At 36.2% G+C, this 23753-nt stretch overlaps 1 protein-coding gene across 6 annotated transcripts in view; it reads right to left on the reverse strand.

Annotated features, from left to right (window-relative positions):
* CHRM3 (cholinergic receptor muscarinic 3) overlaps nucleotides 1-23753 on the reverse strand; it is a 270489-nt gene that overhangs the window by 131821 nt on the left and 114915 nt on the right. For 2 of the 6 annotated variants that reach the window (XM_032683919.1, XM_032683921.1), the window contains exon 3: nucleotides 21708-21837. The exons of the other annotated variants lie outside the window; for them this stretch is intronic. The gene's annotated coding sequence lies outside the window, so the exon portion shown is untranslated. The remainder of the gene's footprint in view (nucleotides 1-21707; nucleotides 21838-23753) is intronic. 6 annotated transcript variants of the gene reach the window in all.

The following is a 23753-nucleotide window of genomic DNA, read 5'->3' on the forward strand; positions in this document are numbered from 1 at the left end:
ACCAAAGGACCAGTCAACAGTGCTGATGTATTTGAGTTGCTGGCCCTAGGATGAGATGAAGTTAGCTTTAGGAGTATCTCATGTCCACCACCCATTACACTGCATATCTAAATCTGTTTTGATGAATCCTGAGTGTTCATTTCTCATGATCGTAATTTGGTATCCATAATAACTGTTTTTAAAAAATCCCTTTCATTCACTGCTTAGTCGATAAATATTCTGATCCATACAGCCATTTAGAGTGAGATTAGGCTCCACTATATATATATAATTTTTTTTTTATGGGATAAAAACACATACCCCCTTCATGGAAGGCAGTCTTAATCGAAAAAGATGTCCCGAGCGAACATACCGTTCTGTTTCTTCCACATAGAGGTTTCATTGTTAACAGTTACTCAAAAGTTTCAAGATATTCATGAGTACCTTACTGACAGCCTTTTCTCCACAAATCTCTACAACTGATGAAAATGTTTCTGTCTCCTGTGTTCTTCAGTTTCTCTGATTACTCTAAACAGAGGTGAAAAAATAAATCTCTTGAAACATTAGACATTTAAACATTTGAAGAAATATTTGTGTGTGACTTATGCATACAATATACACGTCTGGTGTTAAAGCTGAGAAAGTGGGAAAGCATGAGTAAATTTTGTATTATCATATGAGGCAGCTGAAGGCACAGTGAATGATATGCTGTTTTATCAGTTGGAAGCAGACGGACTTTCCTGAAAAGGGATGGTAAGTCTGTTAATGGAGATGTGGTGCTTGATCACTGGAGTATCCAGGTAGGAAATGGCTCGTAATTTGGCCTTTACTAACTATGCCCGCCAGGCAGTAAAGGAAAATCTCAGTAATCATGAATTTCTTTCTAAACTTCAGTTTCTATCAAGGATATACAAAATTACCCAACAAATGTCCTAATGAAACTTCTGATGAGAATTTATAGGATTAATGAAGACGCTTATAAGCACAGAGAAGAGAGAAGCTGTTGGCAAGAGATGCAATTATCTCCCACACTCACATACCAAAATCCACTCTTCTATACCAAGAGTTAACAGTATGTACATGCAAGCCTTTAATAACCTCTCAGATGAACCCAGACAGTGGCTTCAGTGCAGCTTTTATATTCAAACATATAAAACTATGTCTCCGGGCAAATGAAATGTTAAATGTCCAGCTCCCTCTACAATCAAGAGCTACAGACCCAAGAACAGTTGTAATTGCATCTTAACGGAGTTAAACCTCTTTATCCAAGGCGTTTCACTAAATCTATTTGCAGAATTGAAGAATTTTTTTTCTTCTTTTTTTAAATTAAAAAATAATTTTAAACCCTTACAGCTCAGAAATCGTTCTAAAAATGCCACAGGATGAAGGTGTGGCCCAAGGCCATACAACCGCTGGCTCTAAACCTGCCATTTCCCACAGCACAGCCCTGTGGAGCTGACAATCTGGTATGTGGGTGCCTGTCCAGCTCCAGCCTCAATTTCAGCTCTTGTAGAGCAAGTGTCTTCCCATGATGGGGGGCAGGATCCTGGAACACTGCAACAGAGGTGTCCACACCATCTCCTGTGGCTGTGGCTATTCCTAGGCACCCAGAGAGTCCCTGGGACAGGAAGGAAGAAAGCCTTGCATGCCCCAGGGACAGCAGCAAACCTAGCAGTGCTGACACAACCTCCAGTAAAACCTCTGCTCTGGGAATTCATGTTCATGCTGCAGGGCCCTCTGTGAGGAGAGATGCCATGCCAGATACAGCCTATTCCAGCTGGCTCCAAGGTACCCACTGCAGGGCATGGATGAGCCCTGCAGCCGCACTGGTGTTGCCTCAGAAAAAACATCTTTAGAAAAGAACGAAGCAATTCCACACAGTCCATACAGGAGCAGGTGGCCATACCCTGAAGAACCTGTGGCCCAGGGAGAGCACAGGCTGGAGCAGGTTCACCCTGAAGGGCAGAAGCCTGTGGAGACTCAAGGCTGGAACAGGAAGAATCACAAAGAAGGAGTGGCAGAGAGGAGATACCATGCACTGACCACAGACTCTGACTTTGTTCCCCTGTGCCACCACCAAAGCAACTCAGCAGCTCTGGTCCGTGAAGCAGTGCCCTGAAGAGTTGCTTTTTGGATGGACTGGGTTCCAAAGTAACATCCACAGGCTACACAGAGAATCACAAAATACTCTGAGTTGGAAGGGACTGAGACAAGGATCATCAAGTCAAACCCTTACGTGAATGACCCATACAGGGATCAAACCTGCAACTGTGGCATTACTAGCGCCACACTCTAACCCACTGAACTAATACAGTACAAAATGCCCAAGGAATTGGTGTCGATCACAACCCCAGGCTTTATTGGGAGGTTTCTGCTACCCAGCAAGGACAGTTTTGCATGGTCTGGTAGTCATTTCTCTCTTTGATGCCAGTGTTCAAAGGGGCAGGTTGCCCATTTTACGTCTCATTGCAAAACAGGAAGGAATAGCACTTCTTTGTATAAAAGCCTAACTGTACTTCAGCCCCAGGACTGAATATATATAGTGTGTTACAGACTACGGCAACATCTAATATAACAGAAACCAGTGTAGGAAAAGCTGCTAATTTTGACTTTTAACTTTCTCATTGTTAAGAATGCAGCTTCCTGCTTGCTGTTTTTCTCTGTTATTGTGAACAGCCACACAGACATCAGGGCTGAGGAGCAAAATCTGAGAGAAAAGTTCACTGTGGCACAACACTCCTGACTCCCTATGGGGGAATATCATAAGTATACTTTGGGACTGGAACATGCCTTTGCCCATGTCTGAAAATCTGTTAACCTCTGTAGATCACTTGCAGTGTGGTTTTCTGTGCAGCTAAAGTTAAAGATCTGTTATAATTTTGTATTGAATTAGTATACAGAACTTCAGTATAGAACCTGGAAAAAGCAGCTCAGCTATTTCTTTCTTTATCAATATCCTGAATTTTGTTTGAATGTTTATACAAACCAAAAAGCTAAACAGCTTTCAGCTGGTGGGGAGAAGGGATGAGGAAGGAAAAAAAAAGAATGATACATGGGAAGATAAAACCCCTAGCATGAAACCCTTGTGTCATGTCACATTCTGTCATGAATTTCAGAATTTATTTAGCAAATCAGATTCCCAAAATTCCAAAGTATACTATATCATCCCAGCACTTTACTAAGACTAGACAGACAGCGCAGGGGAAATAAGCCAGTGGTTTTCCTATCATGGTTTAACTCTTCTGCTCAAATAATACAGGTTTGGCTTTGCACAGGATTTATTTAATTCTGCGTATTAGAAAAAGCTTGGAACTGATTACTACCAAGGGCAGTAGTAATCAACATCTGTTGCAGATATACATTTACTCAGACCAGTTAATATGAGTAAGACACTGTAAACGACTCCAGAAGTATATAAACTCAGTGATACATGAGATTTAGCTCTAATGGGATGTATTTATGAAAGTAGCAGCATGACCTATACCCGAACCAGGACAGAGAATTGATGCAGATCAGAAGGTCTGTGCACTGTCCCTAGGCTTTGAATTCCACAAGCAATATCATAAGAGCAAGCACTTCTGACTGCTTCACTATAATCACTCCTGCGTTGCAGCAGTGCTTTGCTATTCTGTGATTTCACAGGTCATCATAGTAATGGAAGTGCTGTCATCTAGACAAAATGTAAAAGTACATGTTTCTTTTAAGAACTGATGGCAACCCAAGCCACATTTTCTAGCTGGAATAACCATGGGTTTTACCTATGCACGTTTTCTTCTGTATTTCAATTTAAGTAAAGAGCAGTAGTGCTGTTTCTATACATTTGCAGTAGAATTGATGTTCCCTAAAGCATGGTGATTCTATTTTTCGTGTATATACAGTTTTCACAGTGATGCTTTGGGAAGTAAAGAAAATGACACGGGATTTTTGATAGATGATATGACTAGAGGTGACTTAGATTTTTAAATATTTCAGAAAATTGAGAAGATTCTGAAACTGGGGAGAGGATTCTCTTTCCTGCTACAGGCTGAGGAGAAAGTATACCGGAAAACCATTTTTCTCTTCAAGAAAAGGTTAACAATACAAAACCAATCTCAAAGTAATGTGAACCAATGCTGGCAGTAATACTACAGTTTTCAGGTACCTACTTAAGATTCTGTAAAAAAAAATAAAAACCAGCATAAATAAAATAAAATAATAAAATAAAATAGCCTTTAAGCCAATAACGAATTCTGAAGGTAGGAAGAAAAGTAGCCAGGTTAGATTGGCAGGGACTATTGAGTTTGACTTTGTTTATTATTGCCTTTCCCTTTAATATGAGATACAGTGTTTTTGCTGCAAATAAGTTTTATTTAGCATATTTTCTGTTTCTACAGGCACTTAAGCTATTGGCAACAGCCCTCATTTCTGAGCAAAATGTTTTGTGAACCTTCTGAACCAGACAGTTACTGAATAATTGCAATGTTGGGGAATAATCCTTAAAAACACAGGTGCTTCCATTCCTATGGTACACAATCACATTAGCTTTATGTTTCTGCTGAAATAACGCAATCCAAGACTTAATATTAAAATTCATAATTAATTTAGAGGCATTAAAGAACACGAGGATGTATGGAGACAATTAAGATCTTTAGCAGCATTGCCTTAGGATATTTGCTGTCTCTGGAAAGCAACATACAATTAGCACCCCATCAGCCCAAGCAAGGCTCTCACTGGAATAAGATTTTAAATTACTTAATAAAGACTTTACAGACAAACATTCTGTGATCATCTTCATGGGGTTCATAAGTCAAGTAAGGTCCTGATTTATTACAAGCTAACAATGTAATTACAGAAATTCTGCATCTTGCTGACATAACAGAAAATGAGACAGAAAGTTCAGCTATTTTTCTAAATGCAGCAAGAGGAAAAAAAGCCAAAGCCAGAGTGAAAACACTGAAGGCTGAGCTCAGACAGCAGTCTTACATTAGCAGAACAAAGTGCCAATGCAGAGTAAGCAACAGGATTTATTGTGTCATTTTTTTTTTCCTTGCAAAAAAAGGGTCACTATGGGTAAATTTTGAATTAACTGACTTCAGGAGGAATAATACCACTCCAGTGGTACAAAAATGGTAACTGCATCAATTCTAAAAAACACTGCATCTTTTCCTTCAGCAATATCCCTATGGCTCAATTTCCCAGAGATGTAAGAAATGCCCTAAAGAGGGCTGTTGATAACACATAACTTAACTACTTACTTTATTCTGATGTGAATCATCCTTCACAGCAGCTTCTCACCAGGATCATCCAAAAATGCGCAATGGCTGATTTAGATTAAACATCCAACACCTAGACAGGTAACTTTAGGCAAGTTGGATTCCACCCAAAACTAAGTCAAGAGTCTTAATGAAAATCTAGCCTTTTCCTTCTTATAAAGCAGTGATGCAGTCAAGATCTGAAGATTTTCCAAGCCCGCAGATATCACACTCTTCATAGTCATCTGAAAATGGTCTGAAATTCATTGATTGCTAAGCTAAACTTCTAAAGCTTTTATCAAGTCTGCCAAAGCAACAAAAGTAATTCCTGTAACTCTACCTGATTTGTTTAGCTATTGCTTAATTAGCAATGTTTATGAACAGAAACCTAAGTATTAAGTATCTATAATGAGAAAATGAGTCTGAAGTTATATACAGGAACAGTTAATCTTATATAGTTAGACAGACAGAAAATCATAACACCATCAACCTTTGTAAATATATGTCAATGGAGAAATCAGGATTTACAATTAAACAGTTTGTTCTTTGCCAAGAACTGTACTAAAGATGACGTTGCTGAACTGACCTCTGAAGCAGAAAGGAGAGTAAGCTGTTACTCTGCACATATGCTCCAAATTTGCTTCGTGTTCCAAAGATAATGCATCCCTTAACCATCCTTATCCACAGGAAAGAGACTGTCCTTGCATTGACCAGGTTATTCAGAGAGCACAAAGCTACATCATCACCCTTTCAGCACCACCTATGCCACCTTTCTTTCAGCATAGCGGTCTTGGTCCTACAGACATCTTCCCCTCCTCTGTAAACCTTGTTAAAGCATAGCTTACCTCTGACAGGCATTAAGGCAGTACTTCATGCCCTTCATGCTTACAGACAGGAACACTAGCTCCTTCAACTCTGAACGTTAACATATTCCTATATTTTATTTTATTTTTTTAAGAAAAAAATAAATTGGCTGTATGTGCTTTTTTACAGTTCAGGAATAAGGTCATAATCTTGTTCCACATTAAGTCAATGAATGAATCCCAGTGTCAACACCCACAAAGCAAAAATAATGTAAAAAGAGAAGTAAGCATACTTAATTGCTCGACACTGGTACTGTTCTGGAAGAACGTTTTGCAAAGCACTGCTGAAAACTGCTTCTGGTGTCAACTATTCCTTTAAGTAGTACAGTTTTCTTATGGGGAGCTAAATTAATGGGAATATCAGTTTAAACCACAGGGTGGTTATATTTTAATAGCTAGTAATATTCAAGGACAGCCTCGGAGGAAATAAATAAATTCCATCTACAAAACTTTTTTCCCTGCCATGTAACTTCAAACAAGTCAACTTTTCAAGGCCCTATTATTATTTATTACACAGTATGAGTATAGCTCTTTCTCAGTCCAGCAAACAAAAGGAACAATTGGGAACATTTTAATAACCCTGTAAATTCAGGAAGCAATGTGAAATTATGAAAAGTGTGTTGATGCCTCAAACACTTATATATGCATCAGATGTAAAAAATGTCACCTACTTAAAAACATACCACTCCAAAAGAGAAAAAAAGCAGTGTAAGGTCCAGCAATGCAAGCTCCCAGGTGGGGCTTATAAGCCTTCAATCAAGTAGAATCATCTTATCAGGCAGAGGGAGTAGCTGTTGGTTGTTTACTCACAAATATAAGTGAGCTGCATTTCAAAGCAGAGTTAGCTGAGACTGAGATTTGCTCTGGTGCACAGAATAGAATTTTATAATGGTCATGACTTTGACAGTGGCTTTTACTTAAAAGAAACCTATCTTTACAGAACTGTTGAGCACTGAAACGACTTGGTAAACTCATGATACTCTCTCCAGCAATTTAATGTGCAACCAATCTGTGGCTGTTTTCCTCAGAAACAAGCTCTAATGAAGAAACATGCATCTTGTTTGGGAGAAGGGGGGAAACTCCACTCTGAACAACTGTCTTCCACAGTTTGCTTCTGGTCTTTTTAACGGTGCAACAGTACTTACTGAATGATAGGACAGAAATTCCTGAGCATTACTCTCGTTTCTTCTCACAAGTCTGAGATTACTAAAACCACTATATTTCATGTTAGATTACCGGAAAAATAGCTCACCATCAACATACTCTGGTGCTCTGGAGTGGTAGGTTATTGCCCCGTATCCTTGCCTTACAGTAATCCCCATTACTAAGTAAAGCTGCTGCAACCCAACTACTCTACTCAACCCAGTGCTCAACTTGAAAGGAAGAAGGAAAGAAGGAAAGAACAAGGAAAGAAGTCTCTCTGTTCCACTTTGAAATGTACCATGCTCAAGATGAAGAGTCAAGGTCACTGCTTCCCAAAAGATGATGCTGATGACATTTTGCAATAAACCTATGCATAGCATTCATACTTACCCACTCCTAGATGCAAAAGCTTTTAGGAAAAGAAAAGAAAACCAAAAAACAACTCAACCAAAAAACAACCAAATACTGCAGGACCAGAGAGTTTAGGTGATCCTGAATTTGCATTGTACTATTGAAAGGAATTCTTAGGTTTTGCTGAAATAATGCTGCTGCACCAAGCACCCTGCAAGTCTTGATGCCAACCTGTTTGTATGGCACAGCAGTTCCCACGGGCTCCTCACACAGACTAGTGAGTCTCAAGCCAGGATTAGTTCCAGAGTAAAAAGAGGGACCACACATGTACTACAAAACAAAGCCTAACAGAGAAATTTCTGGCTACACTTTTCTTTCTTTCTCTTTCCTTGCCTTTCTTCAACCTAAGAACATCTTCCCGCTAACTTATAGTACATGATCTACACAGTCTCCATTCTATTTCTATCCCTTGGATTAAGAAACTAGTTTTCTGAATTCTCCTAGAAGAATTGGTAAAATGGCAAGATTGCTACATGTTTTGCAGTGGTACATTCCAGAACACTGCACTGCAAATCATACCAGAAAATATGCTGAACTGTAGCTCATTCTCTAAAAAGAAATTAATTTTTTTTTCTGTCAGAGAACCACTAAGTTTCTTATATCGAGATTAATTGTATCTACTAACTTTAGATTTAATTTTCCAGACACAGGATGAGAAGATCAGCTACTTGGGAATTCTGTGCCTGTAAAAATAAAAGTCAAAATACAAGAAGACTCAAAAAACCCCTTTTTAGCAAATATAACATCAAGAGTAAAATATAGATACAAATAAAGTAATAAACAAAAAAAAAAGGAAAGAAATTTAATCTCTGCATAGTATTTCAACTAATTCTGAAGAGTGTTTTTTTCATCTGACCAGAGAAGTATCCAACTGAAATTTTGTAAGAATTTTAATCATGAAAAACCTTATTTGCTATTACACAGAAGTTCTTTTACTGGTTTAGCAATGAGAAAAGTAGCAAATTCTTACCTCAGGTTGACATATCTTACAACACTAACATTATAGCAGGGAAAGAAAAAAAATTGTCCCACTCCTCCTAATGTATTCTTGGATTTCATCTTTTTCACTTGCATCAATAAAAACTCAGTTCCTCATTACAAGTAGATTACTAAAGTTGTTTTTATTGCTAAAGGAATTCAAAGAATGCAGCCATATGCAGTCTTTTCAATTCACATTATTTCTTCAAATAGAGCCCAAGCAGATATTAAAAGTATTCTAGTTTTATATGGTTATTGAAGGTGAAATGATTTTTGAGCTTTCCATGTTTTAGCTGTAATCGGGTATTGATTTATGCAGAAAAATACTGCATTTTGAAAAAAAAAATCAGTGAGATGTGGCTTGGGGTTTATTCTTACATTTTTTAATTACTTTTTTTAAAATGTGATATCTAAACTTCTTCAAGTCTTATCTTTTATTTTTATTTTTCTTTTTTTCAGTCAAGTACTAATCAGAAGAACAATCTTCATTATCTATGACAATAATCAGTGACAAAAACCAATTATTTTCCAAGTAACTGTCAAGTCCACTTGTGTGGTTAGCTAACAACAATTTAATTTAATTGACAAAAAGATATGTTCTCTATTTTCAAGTTTCCTGTTACCATTGCTAACATATTAGTCTGCTACATGTTCTGCAATCTTGAATATTAAGCACAAGAAACTCCATGCCATAAAAAAAAATGTCGTTGAGTTGTACTTATAGATAAACATTCTCGTTCAAGGTGCCTGAAATCACACTAGGTTATATAACAGCCCTGGTTATCTATTTGTAATACAGAACTACAGACTAAGAATAGATAACAGAAAAAAAATAGAAAAATTAGCAAAACTCACATAAATTTTCACTTCCAATTTAAAGTCAGACTATCTAAACTTTCTTTCCCCTTCGCCTCTACTTTTGAGCCACGTTACTCCAATAATTTGTGGAATTATTTGCTAAAAGTCATGCGTTTGAGGTTTTCACATGCTATGTGAAACACAGCAGCCATCACAACAGAACTGTCCACATGCCTTGTGGATATGCAGCATATTCAATTTACACCATACATTTGCAGCTTCCAGCTGTATAATAATCTGCATCTTTGGACTCTTTGGCAATACATAACATGCAGATCATTTCACATCCAAAGGGCACTTGGAGAGGACACGACATTTAAGAGGCCAAGAAACCACTTCATTATGAGAATAACTCAGAAGTTCTTCCAGTGTGTCTAGTCCAGCTGTCTAAGAAGCCCATCAAAAGCCAGATGTTAGAAAATATTTTGGAAGAGCTTGCCATTTGCATCCTGTGATTGCCATCCAAGAATGAAAAAATGTGGAGGAACCATCTGATAGGATAGAATAGCTGGCAATCCCTGCAGAGTTGTATCCTGATCAAATGATTTACAAGTGTGTATGAAGTAAGAGATGAATATTAACAGATAAAAAATGATGGACAGCATATTTGTATCTAAATCTAAACACATATTAGCAAAGTAAACACACATTTGTTTTGTTGTTTGTTTGTCTTTTAATCTTGTCAATTTGTTACATATTTTTGCAATAACGTAAACTTAACTTGCTTATTATCACAGCTAAGTTCTGCGGCATTATGAACACCTGGGATGGTAAGTGTGATGGGAACAATTTATTTCTCATTTGCATTACTCTTGTGTTTTATTTTACATAATTAACAGGGTATTTTTCTTTCCCTTAAGCCTGAGGATACATATCTATACTGTTCACAAGACTGCTTAGCTTGTATATAAGCAGGTAGTAAACAAGTAGTGAAACAGATTGACAACATATTTTCAAAATTCTAGACAATTTTTTGCTCAACTATCAGAACTAATACCTATAAATGTGTATATGTATTTAAAAAGAGACTTAAACTATATTATCTTCAGTTTTTGCCTATTTCATAAGATTTGCCGAAACCTAAAATAAGTGTATTTCTAGGGAACTGCAACCAAATTCTACAGTTCACAGATCCAAAATAAGCAATTTGCATAAACTTACTTTAAATTCATTAACTATAAGAACTTTGTCTTGGAGAATTTGTCTTGTTACAAGTTCTCAAAGATATACATGGAGCTCAGATGAAGAGACAGCCCAAAACCCATGCACTGTTCTTGAACCAGCATTTTCGTCAATATTTTACTACTCATTTCTAAAACAATCAGATAACTTTCCCTTTGAATTGTGACTTCAAAGCAAACAAAGTTTTGGATCTAAAAAAGTTTTCTGCTTATATACTTAATCTAATAAAAAGTAATATACAGGATCATTTACAAGTATTTTCCTACAAAGGATGACAATTTCTTTGGAATCTTTCTTGTTCCAAACATCCCTGGGATGATCATTAAATACTGGCAGCTTAAAGACTACCTTGACATATTTATCAAATCTTACTCCAGCTCTGACAAGATAAGATGAAAGAATAGTGTTACTAGCCAGGCTCAAGAGTTATGGCAGTCTAAAACGCAGAGCATTTTACTCAATGACAGGATTTTTTTAGAACAGAATTTTTAGTGCGTTTTTTGTTCTTGTGGGTTTCTTTTTGGGGTCTTTTTTTTTCTTTTTTTTCCTAAAGTAGCATAAGAAGTCATAAAACAACATAAGTAATGGAAAAGGACAGTGTTTTCTAAAGAGATAGCTGAAGTAGTCCAGAAGATATATAAACAAAATGAATATTTTAAAATGCATGGGAGAAGAAAAAAAAAAGGCTCTCTAATTTTTGTACAGGAGTCAACACAAAACATAGGTTATTTCTATATGCGCTATAATTGATGTAATTTGATTTCAGATCCAATGTTTTCTCTCTGCAACTCTCTGCTTTTTCTTCTCTTTGGTTATTTTTTAGCACACTTTTTAAAGTGAGTTTCTCCCCTGAGGATGCTCACACCAAACCCATGACCAACCCAGTTTCTGCCTAGCCCACCATTGTAAGGCAAGGTAGCAACAATACTTCCTTTTCCTTAAAAAAATTAAGTAGGATATAATATTCAAAAACATTTTGAAGAGAAAAGCAAGCAGCTTTTGGTCTGAACCTGACTACATCAAACTTTATGTTACATTTGAAAAGGAGAAACTAGATTATGATGTATAAAAAACCTGCAATAATGAAGTCTACATGTTCTTTCATTCTTCTTTTGCTCTTTGACTTACTTTCCCTTCCATCTTTGTAAACACAATTTCAGTCAACTTATGTTTTCCTGATCTGCAGCATTATGTTTTTTGTGAGTGCTGTAAGCACCCTTTAGCCTCTAAATAATTTCTTTTTTGTTTTCATATCCTTCTCTTCTGTCTTTCCGCGTTACCAAGATGTTCCCTATCGCTTTTCCTTCTTCCCATTAGATCTTGATTCTTCGAGCCATTTCTCTCTTTAGTAATTTCTTGAGTGCCCTTTTGATAATCTTTTTTTCAGCAACAAGGAGCATCTGAACTCCTACACCAGTGCCATAGTAGTTTGGAAGTTTAAGATGTTTAAAAGGTGTGTTAGGAATTCTTTTGTCACAGTTCATTTTGTTGATTTATACATTTAACTTCTGTATTCTGAGTGGGACTTTGCACAGGGATTTTGAAGGACAGCAAAGGTGGAAGCAGAGGCAAGTAAACATCATGAAAACAGCAATCTCAAAATGAGAAAAAAAAAAATATTTCACTTTCATCCCCAGGCAGTTTTCACTGCCAGATACTATCAGAAGAGCAAAAAGTGGCTTGTAACTCAGTCAGGTCACAAAGATGCATCACCACTGTGTCCAACGGAACATGAGCAGAGCTGAGACTTCCTTTGTCTTCAAGTAGGGAGTAGGACACTTAGAACGTGGACCTATTTCACAAAAAGTTGCCCTAACAGTGCCAAGGAGAGAAAGATAAGGTAATGCACTACCTCTGCTCTAATTTACTTTTTCAGTGTATAGGCTAGAGCTATTTACTTCTGCATATGTCCCTTATAAAGTATGATAAGGACAGCATGAACCTGGTGATGAGGCACACTGTAAGTTGTGGACTACAACTATGAAAGCCTGTAAAGAAAAACCCTGGGAATCAGTGTTCATATAAGCATAGGAAAAAGAAAAGCAAGTCCGAGAACTAATAAATTTATTCAGGGATATTTACAGATTACTAATGTTTTCTAATGTAACACTTGAATAGAAACTAGATATACTATTTGCTTTCATACACCTGTTAAAAAAAATGAAGAAAGAAAAATTTTAAAAAATCCAACTTTGCTTGGAAAGTTAATAATAAAGGTATCTGAGTTACAGGGAATATATCTACTTATTCAGATGACAATATGTTAAATCTTGACACAATATTTCACTTTCCAAGAATTCTCATATATTCATAGAAAAATTTAGATATAGGAATTAGTATATTTGGCAAAGGAAAGGCTCTTCAGCAAAACCAAAACATCCAAGCAGATCAGAAAGAACTACAAAGTGTCATTAAAACGCCTGAGGAGACTTCTTCCAAAGCAAGTTATAAGGGTCAGTCTGAAAAAAGAACTTGCTGAAGAATCAGAAAACAGTAGAAAGCTATGACCACCTAGCTGACAACTTTTTTTGACAGTCTTCTCACATTTCTCTTCTTGTTTTAAGCCATGTCATCCACTACATGCAATTAAATCTCTTATAACAAAATGAAACAACCTTTTTCCAACCGTATCTAGTGTAAGCAGCAAGGCAAATCCTGTGCAAAAAGTGCTCATTGTTTGCATTTATCTCCAGCACTAGTTCCAGGGAAAAAAATGACATCCAAACACTGAAATTACAAAGTAACTAAATTAACACACTTTGAGAATATAAGAAGTGTATGTGAGAAATTTTGTTTTGACACAGCCAAGTCCACTTGATATCAGTGGACTGAATTTTTTGCATTTAAAGCAGATTAAAGCATTTAACCAAAAGATACAAGTAAGTAATTGCAATTGAAAATTGATATACTGTTACTGATAATTTGATAGTCAGTTAATACTATTGCTGGGATTGATTTTATATAAATTAATTGATCTTTAATTGTTTGCATCAGCTTTCCAATCCATTTCAAATATTTTAGGAAAAAAGCTTTATTCCCCCTGTACATGTATCAGTTGAACTTTGCAGGAAAAAGGCATGACTGTAACTTGCTTTCTGAAGTGAGATCAACAGGCAAATGCCAGTTATAACAGATGACGGCGAATTATTGAAATGAACCTGAGAAATACACAGCACTGACACATCTTGCCTTCGCACCAAGCCTGTACTCCACTGCAGCAGCCATTAACTATTTTTCTCTTTTATTATTTTTCTCTTTTCATGCAGCACTCTCAGTTGGCACCCTCAGAGCTACGTGTCTGACATCGACTTTTGCTAAGCATCTGACTCCACAAGTTGTGAGAAGCTCATTTCTGGGCTAGAAATGCCTTAAACTGGTATGTTTAATCTTCTGCTTTCACTTCTACGTGTTTCTCTTTGCTCCTACATACCGGCTGTACTGTTCTGATGTACTGTTATGTACAGAAGAATAAAAGGTGGTAGAAGCTCCTTAACACACAGGTTGAAAAATCTGAACAGAAGCAAACAAAAGACTTCTGCCTCCTTTTGGTGCAGATTATATCGGTATTTCTGGGTAATCCTGTAGGGCATAGATCAATTACTAATGATTATGAAAATACAGCTTGAGATACTGAAGTTAGAAAGATCTCTCTTTAATAATGGAACATTTTATTTTTTTTAGTCTTTGTAAAATAAAGTGGTAATTGGTAGTACTCAAGGTATTAACATTTTTATGAGCACTACAAAGCTTCAAAGGGTTTAATTCACTTTTGCTGGTACTATTCCATGTCTGGAACAAGTTTTCTGTCAGTTTTGTTTAACAGCAGTTTTACTATTAAATGGCTGCAGCAGTTACTCACAATGTAGAGGTTACATCTTTGTATCAGGAGAAACATGTTCACAGTATTTAACTAGTTTTTAACTTCACACATTCTATTCTAGACCTAACTGCAAAACGCTTCTGAATGATGCTTTAAATCTTGTAACTAATTTCACTTTTGTCAAATGGAGATTATAATGCATAAGCAATCTCTCTGGATGCCTATAGAAGAATTTGAACTACAGTTTATGATATAAAACATTAGACAATCTTTTGGTAATTTCCTTTCCCAATTTTTCTACCTCTCAAGGAAAAAAATCCATCAGTTTTCCAATCTATTCAAGCACATAGCTGCGCAAACAGTTCTGTGGTAACACAGGAATGGATGACAGTCAGAAAATACCTGACTTCAGCATAGCTGGATATCTTTATTGTGAAATCCAAAAGTAATACTTCTTTGAAGTTGGTGCTGCTGAGACCAAAGTATCCTTGCCTTTTTACACGTTACTGGAGACAAATGAATTATTCAGAGTTCTTAAAGTTCACCATCTACCTCTGCAGGAACTGAGACTGCACAGTTAGGAAACAAAGCAGAATCAGCTCACTCAGAAGATCTGTCCCATGTTTGCTATAGAAGCAACTTTATTATTGGCACACTTATTAACTATTGTTAATTGTTATTAACTATTGTTAATAACTCATATTGACACTGCAGAATCATCATATCCACAGAAGATGGAAATATCTAGGAAACAGATAACAATTGTCTAATTAATGTTCATGATTAAATACAGAAGAGAATCCAGTCAAGAGTCCCAGGATGAGCCAGAAGCACCACCAGTTAAAAGAGAACTCTATGTTCATAAACTACAGATATATTTCACCTGGATTATTAAACACCTGACCTTATGTGGGCTTCACCAGGAAAATTTCCATAAGAAGTATAATGGACAAGTTTTATAACTGGGAAAATAATTTATGTATGATGATTCCCAGACCAACATAATGTAAACCAACTCTTCCTTTCAAATCAGAAGAAGCCAATTCTCTTTTTTAAATCAATAAACAACACCACATCTATGACTTTGCCAGAAGGTATAAGAGTTTTTGAACCAAAATGTGAAGCACTGTATTTGATGCAGTGTCATTTTAAAATTTAGAAAGACAGTATCTGAAGGCCATCATGAACATTTATTCTGAAAATTTACCAGGAATATTTCTCAAATTTCTAGTGAATCTGTTTTTTCGTGTCTTAGGCTGAACACTTAAACAACTGTTAGTGGACACTAAATGTAGTCTTGGGCCCATTGACCTGTAACGGCTGACTGAAATGTTGAATGCCATATGCATGCATGAAGAAATCTCCATTTTGAGAAGAGTTTTAAAAGCTTTTCTTTGAGTTTCATATACATAGATAATGACAAGTAAGCTTGATAGCAAAGAGGGTACAAAACCCCATCTACTCTTTGAAAATAATCTAACAGAATAAACTTATTTTAAAGTAATGCATTTTGTACACCAATACTTAACGGTAGATTGCTGTGTTAAAAGATAAGATTTTTGTGTCTTGTTATTGCCACAAGATTGGACTGCATGCATTACTTCCATGTGGAAGAATATTGCCAGGAATCACATTAACAAGTATGTTAAAATCTTGACATTACCTTAAATTCTATTGCCATTTTCTCTGCCTCTCTTTCATCATTTTAAAAGGACATAAAGATAACACAGTGACTACATCAGCAATACTGTACATATACTTCTTCCCTCTCCCCCCCCCTTCTCCACCAGAAATCTGCCAAGCCTTGCCTTAAATGGCTGGTTGTGAAATTTCTAGTCCCAGAATGACAGAATAATTTAGGCTGGAAAAGACCTCTAAGATCATCGAGTCCAACCTTTGATTAACCACCACCTTGTCAACTAGACTACTAAGTGCCACGTCATTTCTTGAACACCACCAGGGATGGTACTCCACCACAGTCCATCACAATGTTTAACAACCCTTTCTGTGAAGAAATTCCTTCTGATGTCCAAGTTGAACCTCCCCTGGCACAGCATGAGACTATGTCCTCTCATCCTGTCACTAGGATGAGAGAAGGATGGGAAAAGAGGTCAACCCCCATCTGGCTACAACCTCCTTTCAGGTATCTGTAGAGAGCGATAACGTCACCCCTAAGACTCCTTTTCTCCAGGCTAAACAACCCTGGCTCCCTGAATATATGGATTCAAGTCCATATCTTACTCTTAGGATTTGAAACCAGCATAACCGTTACATCAGAGCAAGTAAAAAACTCGGTTTAAGAGCTGAACTGGTTCTTGGCTGCTTCTGAGTGTAACTGTAGATGGAAAGTACTTCTGTACATCCCCTCAGTGTTCCAACAAATCTTCTATATGCCTCTGGATTAAGCTTTTAAAAACATCAACGACATGGCTTGGTTAATATTTTCACAAGAAGCACAGTTGCTAAAGCAATTTTAATCTATCAAATTGTACTAGATACAAGTATTTATTAATGCAGTATTACTTTCAGAATAGCAAATTAATTGGTATACATTACCTAAGAAATAAAATGCATTCTAAATACCTATTTTTAATAACTTCTAACAGTTACAAAAATTGCAGTTCAGTGAATTCCCCTTGTTCTACTGGTTTATTTTACACAAAAATCTAATTAAAATACAGTACTTTGATGATTATTGTTGTATTCAATGATTATCTTAACCTCTTTTAGCTCAAACTGAAATATAATATATATTATAGATGTAACTCACGCATAATCATATACTTGATAATGATTATTGGTAAGAAGAATATCAGATCACAGAAATTTTTTTTGTAATGAGAAAACTATTCATTCTCATTTCTGGTGCACTTAAAAAAAGGGGTATCCATGAAAATATAACACAGTTCCAATTAACTTTAGTGTCTTCTTTAAGGTTTTGCAAAATTAAACGTATTAAGTTGCAAAATCAGTAAATTAGCATGGATCATTAAAACAATTTGCTAAATTCCTCAAATCCAAAAATCATTATTAACAGCTATTTTGCACTTCAACTAAATTAAAATTTGGACATTCAGAGTTGCTGGCAGCTTCTGTGTTGGCAAGGCTACACAAGCTGAATGTAGATCGAAAACAAAACAAAACAAAAAAAAAAAAGCACCAAGAGCTGCTTAGGTATTAAACAGAGAAAAACATTTAGTCACATGGCTACATCCTGGCAAAATCCTTTGAGCCTTTTGTTGAAGCACAACACACATTTCTGACAAACAAAATAAAATCTAGTCCGTTAAACATTGGTGTGTCAGCCATGCTTAGCAAAACATCTTTGACTGCAGCTATGTCAGTGCAATTTAAATTGTGCCATGTATCATTCCAATTAAATAAAGCATTGGAGAATAGCTAAACCTTTTTTTTATTGTCTTTGCCATCTTGACTGTTTGTATGCTGGCTGTGCCAACAGCGGATAATGGGAGAGAAATTCCCTGTAAGGAAAAAACAAAAACTCAAACTCAAACCAAACTGAACAGTGTCCAGTTTCAATTTGCTGGCAGAAAGACGTAGGGAGAGAGAGCTCTAAGCAAGAGGTGACAGAGAATAATTCCTTAAAACCAGATAGACAATGGAATTCTCATATTTAATAGGAATTGAAGGCTTTGTTTGAAAACACCTCATTATTTAGACATTTCTGTATGGGTAAAGAATTTACCAGCTCCATTATTCACACTTATCTCTGACTTTCTATGTAGTGATGGTTATATTTCAAGCTCTTACTGCTGTTCTAATATTTCTTCATTGTACTTGTACTATTGTACTTCAAGGTTACATACGTATGAGAATGCAAAAATTCCTACTAGTGATGAGAAAACTCCAAGACACAAAGAACGTCACAAGAGTAATCTCAGCAATAAAAAAAGTTAGCAAAGAGAGTTATGTAAAAACCATTGTTATATAAAATGCTCCCTAAAACCAATTTTCCATTTTGTTAGAGCTGGAAAAACCTGATGCTGTAAGAGGAAGTAAGACTCAAAAGCATCCTTTCCCTTCTGATTTTGTTTTGCTGTTTACACCCTTCCCCAAACTACTAAAGAGGGCACCTGATCAATTACCCCTGGGCTGTCACTAGTTGTTCCATGTTCCCCCTCCATGACCAGTAACTGGTTTGGTTACACAAAAGGAAAGCCAGACAAGATCAGAAGAGATGCAAGCTTTGGGAACGGGTGCAAAAGTCAGTTATATATTTGAAAACACTTGACATACACAGACAAGTATGTGGGATTACCCCTTTGATAGGACATATGCTGTGCTCTCAGCATATCTCTGGACTGAAGAAGTATTTCTTTGAAATGACAGCTCTTTCTATTTTTCTGAACTTAAAATGAACCAAAGAAGAGAATTCATATATTTCATATCAGTTCTTCTAAGTACTCATACAGGATGTAAAGATATCATAAAAGTTACAGTATAAATCAGTTGTCATCATCTGGTATCTTTAATATTGGCATTGCTTTTCCAAAACAGAATAAACTGCTTGAGAATGACAGGTGATCTTCACTTATAGTATGATTTACACGTACTTTGTCCGTTCCTCTTTTCTCCCATTTTCACGCACTTTAGTTTTATTACCATTGGCCAGAAAGTACACTCTAATAAAACTTAGCCAAGCTGTGTTTTATGTTCAGCCCAACTTTTAGCAAAGCCACTAGGAGCCCCTGCAGAGAGCCAGTGGGGCAAAGAGGATGACGGGCAAGAAACAGCAAATGAGGAGCCCCAAGATGCCAGACCATTTCTGCTGCTGCCACACCAGAGCAAAGGAAGCCCATGGTGAGTTGGTACTGTTTATTTATTGATCTCTTTACAACAAACACCTCATTGTCACACCCACTACTGACTACACTGAATTAAGATGAAAGGCTCTGCAGTATATATTGTATACTTACATCTAACAGCTAGATATGACATATACTCTTACATATTAAAAAAATCTTCACTCAGAAGTCAAAAAGACAGAATATAAATTTGTATTGACTTCATGGAAGTCAGTGAGTTTACATCATCTCAAGAGTTCAAAGGGAAGAGTTTGGAGTTCTGCCTGGGATCTTTTGGAGACTGAAATTCGTTCTGGATAATGTCAGACTAATGTAAATTCTGAGGAAGCCCACTGAATAAATATATATAGAAACCCAATACAAACTGGAACCTATTTCAGGATCTTCCCACACTACCTATAGAGACACAAATGAAAATATTAGCAGGTTTGCAACATAAATTAAGGAGGTTTTGGAAATATCCTTTATCATGTCATATCTAAATGTCACCTTTAGTTCACATAAATGTCACCTAATTAGTTCATATAAATGCTTTTCGGGAAATTTCATCAGCTTTAAAATTTTAGAAAGGTCAGAATTGATAAGCAGAAGCACACATATTCTCTGCCCCCATTTACAACTGTTCTGCAAAAATAGCAGACAGAGAATTTTGTCTTTGGTCTGTAACGTAAATAAGATAACCCTGAGACAATGTTTAAATAGATATGTGTTCTAGTCAGTCCTCAAAGGTGAGATACACATTATTGCAACTAAATTTTTGAAAATAAAAAGTACCAAATGATCTTATACTCCTTATACACTCTTCTGCTTACTCAGTATCTTTCTCATCAGAAAAGAGAAAAAATGTTGCCATAGCTTCTACATAGATTCTTCCTTTAAGTATTTTGACTTCTTTCTTTCCCAAATACATAGCATTTTTTTTCAAAATAAAGTAAAATTTAGACCATAGAAGCAAGTGACTTGCTGAATTTCATCTGCTTTTTCAAGTTCTTTTACTTACATTTAATATATTTAAGCACTGCAGGATTTACCTTTTTGTATTTTAAATCTGTAGTCTGAAAATAAGCCCAGACTGTGGAGTTGTACCCCAATAATGCATCCTTAGCAAATGCTGATAAAGAGGCCACAAAACATGACGACAAATATTTCTAATCCTAAATATATTATATCAAAACTCCAATAAGAGGTTTTATAGTTTTTAATCCTCTATATATCAAAACTTAGATAAGAGGTTTTGTTGTCTGCAAATAGATATAGATTCTTCAAGACTAATTACAATTGTTATTTCTCTTACAACAAGGCTTGGAACAATTGCTCCTACAATTGGTTTTCATAGTAAATAAATCTAAAATTTTAAAATAATGGCAGTGAATAAAGGGAATAACGAAACATTTAAGAATTTCAAATTGTCTCATAATTTTTTGTTTGTTTCTAGAAATCAGTTCTCTGAAGGCCTAGAAATAAAGACCGAGAATCGTACAGATTTTTACAGCTTCAGAATATTTCCAAAGTGAAAGGCTTCATAATGGGACATTCTTAATATTAACATGATTAATCCATCAATCAAAAAAAAAAAAAAATCCATAAGAGTCCTTTTGCTTTCCATACCAAGATCAGTTCTGACAGTCATTCATCAAAGAGTAGATGGCTTGGACAGAGGAAAAAGCTAATTCTGCTTTCTGCTACATTAGCATAAAAAAAAATATTATCAAGCATCATAAAAAACCCCAAAACACAACAAACCACAAATCATAGGTAAGGAAGACTAGATTAATATTAACGTTTGTTTGGTTTGTATCTCCCCCACTTTCTTTTTTATCTGCTTTGGTTTTTTAATCTCTATTTCATATGCTGATAACCACCTAGAAACACTGAATATGTGCTGCATTTGACTTTGGACTTATTTCAGGACCAAATCTAATACTGCAGATGCATACTAGCTGTTTTCTGCTTCATCGCTCAGTGGAGAGATTCAGTCAGAAGTGTAACATTTTGAAAAAGAGGTTACAATGCACGAAATGTAGAGAATCTCTAAGTCTTTTACTTATTATTTTGGCTTCTAAACTGCGTTTTTCTTCCAGTTTAGTTTCACCACCTGTGTACTTTGCATGCATCAAGGTGGCTTCACAGCATCAACAAAACTGCAGATGAGATTTGCTCCAAAGGCGCACTACTGAACTTAACTAAAACTCTCAGTAGTCCAACAGCCACTGAAAGGACACAGTTCATTTCTGTCAACCACCTTACTCCTACAATTATTCTTCTGTAGGAAAATGTAAACAAGATATCTGTATGCATAGTCCCAGTAGAATTTACTATAATAGACTGTGCTACATTTAATATTTGCTTTCGACTCTGTTGAGCTGCAGTGTCAGTTATGTGACTATACGAATAATTTATATTTGTATAAACTCACCCACTGAAAGCTACTTGAGGAACAATGAGAAAAGACCAATATCCACTTCAGTGGAAGACAGTTCGACTGAAACAAGATCTCCTTTTTGGCAAGGCAGCACATAATAAGTCTTCTTTACTTATTTCTAAAACTTGGAAGGAAAAAACGAAGAAAATATTTTAAGCTAAAAAGATAGAATCTCTGTGTCTTTATTTTAGTGGTGTGCATTCTTTGACCAAAAACTGGTCATGCACCTAAGCAGGGACAACTTCCACTAGACCAGGTTGCTCAGAGCTCTATTCGACCCAGCCTTGAGCACTTCCAGGAATGGTGCATCCACAATTTCTCTGGGCAACCTGTTCCAGTGCCTCACCACCCTCACAGTAAAGAATTTCTTTCTGATACCTTATCTAAACTTGCCCACTTTCAGTTTAAAGCCATTCCTCATTACCCTGTCACTTCATGCCCTTGTAAAAAGTCTCTTTCCAGATTTCTTGCAGGCCCCCTTTAGGTACTGGAAGGCTGCAACTAGGTCACCCCTATCTTCCAGGCTGAATAATCTCAATTCTCCCAGATTTTCCTCATAGGAGAGGTGCTCCATCTCTCTAATCAACTTGGTGGTCCTCTTCTGGATTCACTCCAACAGGCCAATGTCCTTCCTTTGCTGGGGATCCCAGAGTTGGATGCAGCACTCCAGGTAGAGGAGTAGTGGGGGAGAATCACCTCCTTTGACCTTCTGGTCACGCTGCTTTTGATGCAGCCCAGAATATGCCTGGCTCTCTGGGATGCAAGCGCATACTGCAGATGCATATCCAACAGCGCCACCAATTTTGGAAGTGGCAAGTTCTGCTGAATGTGCAAGATCAAATTGTCTCTAGAGTCCAAAGAAGGTAGTTGTAAAATCAGTCTGATGCCCCTTGCCAGATGCCAATGCTTAACATGTTCAATATGAGCAAATAGGTTGAATATGTTAAACATATGTTTAAAGAGTCTTAAATCTCTGTTCTTTTTTTTCTGTTCATGCACAAGCTTCTGTTCTGACAAGCTTAGCTGAACACTGAAGTGATATAATTGCTGTGATAGGCTAAAATGCAGTGAGCAGCCTTGGTTCAGGTCAGGAAGTCCAGGGAAAAGTGACCAAACTATATTAAAGTCAGCTCAGGCATGGGAGAAGCTTAGAAGCATAAAAGCTAAAGCATACTCTTCTGTAACTGATATACTGTCCACAATATTTCAGTTATCTATATGAAAAGCAAAATTTGAAGACAGACACCCCCTTTCTATCCTCTCATCCTTTCACATGTTTTTCCAAAGGGTTAGGCCATTTGGGAGAATAATTTAGACAAACCATTAGAGAGACTAAAAGGAAAATAAGCTGATATCAATACTGGCATTTCTTGTTTTTGAGAGAGAATACATTCTTATAAAATTACTGCACATAGATAAGGAAAAGAAAATTTTAACTTCTGAATGTCAAGAATACATTTTTGTTGTTTTTCTTTTCTACTTTCATATGTCATTAATATAAATGGGGGGCAGCTACACATAAAGATGGTCAATTGCTACATGCAATCAAACCAGCTACATGAAAAACGTGATTTCTCATATAGAAAGATGATTCTAACACAATACTGAACCTTCTACCTCCATATAATTTTCTTATGTGAGGCATAAGAGGAGCTGAGTGTGACTGATTAGCAAATGAGATAGGTCAAAAAGCCTAGCCTATTCTTTAAGCCGAGAAAAGGAAGAGGCATAAGTCCTTGCTTTTGTTTTACAAGCATCTGAACAGGAATACAAGACCCATATTTTTAACTGTTCTTTCACTTTCTTTTAAATAATCTCCTGACACAAAGTCACCTCTTAACATAAAGACATATTATATCATTATAATATAAATATTATAAATTATATAAATAGAACATTGCAAATTGTATTTATTAAAAGTATAAAGCTATAATATATAATATTATAAAAATATAAATCTTATATTTATATATAAAGTAAAACTAATACCTATACAAATGGAGCAGAATATTGAAGAAATATTGGAAAAAGTTGCATGTT

The sequence above is a fragment of the Chiroxiphia lanceolata genome, chromosome 3 (assembly GCF_009829145.1).
Source record: "Chiroxiphia lanceolata isolate bChiLan1 chromosome 3, bChiLan1.pri, whole genome shotgun sequence".
Taxonomy (NCBI): Eukaryota; Metazoa; Chordata; class Aves; order Passeriformes; family Pipridae; genus Chiroxiphia; species Chiroxiphia lanceolata.